This window comes from Arachis hypogaea, chromosome 1, assembly GCF_003086295.3.
Source record: "Arachis hypogaea cultivar Tifrunner chromosome 1, arahy.Tifrunner.gnm2.J5K5, whole genome shotgun sequence".
In the NCBI taxonomy this organism is placed as follows: domain Eukaryota; kingdom Viridiplantae; phylum Streptophyta; class Magnoliopsida; order Fabales; family Fabaceae; genus Arachis; species Arachis hypogaea.
In genome coordinates, this window is record NC_092036.1 from 39,624,646 (window position 1) to 39,626,356 (window position 1,711).

The window sequence follows — 1,711 nt, forward strand, 5'->3', positions numbered from 1 at the left end:
AGTACTGTTGGATGCATGTTGCAATCCATTCAGATTTTGAGAGATCATGTTGACCTGTTGAGTCAACACTTTGTTCTGAGCCAGTATGGCATTCAGAGCATCAATTTCAAGAACTCCCTTCTCCTGAGGGACCCCAGTATTCACGGAATTCCTCTCAGAGGTATACATGAACTGGTTGTTTGCAACCATGTCAATGAGTTCTTGAGCCTCTTCAGGCGTTTTCTTCAGGTGAATAGATCCACCTGCAGAATGGTCCAGTGACATTTTCGAAAATTCAGAGAGACCATAATAGAATATATCTAATAGGGTCCATTCTGAAAACATGTCAGATGGACATCTCTTGGTCAGCTGCTTGTATCTTTCCCAAGCTTCATAGAGGGATTCACCATCTTTTTGTTTGAAAGTTTGAACATCCACTCTCAGCTTGCTCAGCTTTTGAGGAGGAAAGAATTTATCTAAGAATGCAGTGACCAGCTTATCCCAGGAGTCCAGGCTATCCTTAGGTTGTGAATCCAACCATATTCTAGCTCTGTCTCTTACAGCAAAAGGGAAAAGCATAAGTCTGTGGACTTCAGGATTAACTCCATTCGTCTTTACAGTATCACAGACCTACAAGAATTCAGTTAAGAACTGATAAGGATCTTCAGATGGAAGTCCATAAAACTTGCAGTTTTGTTGCATTAATGCAACTAGTTGAGGCTTAAGCTCAAAGTTATTGGCTCCAATGGCAGGAATGGAGATGCTTCTTCCATCAAACTTGGATGTTGGCTTTGTGAAGTCACCAAGCATTCTCCTTGCATTATTATTATTATTATTTTCGGCTGCCATCTCCTTCTCTTGTTCGAAAATTTCTGAAAGGTTGTTTCTGGATTGTTGTAATTTAGCTTCTCTTAATTTTCTCTTCAGAGTCCTTTCAGGTTCTGGATCAACTTCAACAAGAGTGCCCTTTTCCTTGTTCCTGCTCATAAGAAAGAGAAGAAAACAAGAAAAGAAAGAGGAATACTCTATGTCACAGTATAGAGATTCCTTTATGTTAGTAGAAGAAGAAAGGGGTAGAAGAATGAAGGAAGAGGTTCGGATTTGGATGAAGAGAGGTGAAGAGAAGTGTTAGTAATTAAATAATTAAATAGAATAAGAAAAGAGAAGAGAAATTTTCGAAAATAATTTTGAAAAAATGGTTAGTGATTTTCGAAAATTAAAGATGAGATGAGATTAAAATTAGAATTTAAAACAATTAAAAAGAATTTTTGAAAAAGAGGGGGAGAATTTTCGAAAATTTAGAGAGGGAAAAGTAGTTAGGTGGTTTTGAAAAAGATAAGAAACAAACAAGGAGTTAGTTAGTTGATTGAAAAAGATTTGAAATCAAATTTTGAAAAAGATAAGAAGATAGGAGGTTAGATAAGATATTTTGAAATCAAATTTTGAAAAAGATAAAATTTTTGAAAAAGATAAGATAAAAGATAAAAAGATATATTTGAAAAAGATATTTGAAAAAAAAGATTTAATTTTAAAAATTACTTAACTAACAAGAAACTACAAGATAAGATTCTAGAATTTAAAGATTGAACCTTTCTTAACAAGAAAGTAACAAACTTCAAATTTTTGAACCAATCACATTAATTGTTAGCTAATTTTTCGAAAATTGGATAAAAAGATAAGAAAAAGATTTTGAAAATATTTTGAAAAATATTTTTGAAATTTTCGAAAATTA

At 33.2% G+C, this 1,711-nt stretch overlaps 1 non-coding gene across 1 annotated transcript; it reads left to right on the forward strand.

Annotated features, from left to right (window-relative positions):
- The first annotated feature begins 322 nt into the window (after positions 1-322).
- On the forward strand, positions 323-426 carry LOC112714643 (small nucleolar RNA R71). Its single transcript, XR_003159316.1, has one exon. It is a non-coding gene; the product is annotated as a small nucleolar RNA R71 (small nucleolar RNA).
- The last annotated feature ends 1,285 nt before the right edge of the window (positions 427-1,711 follow it).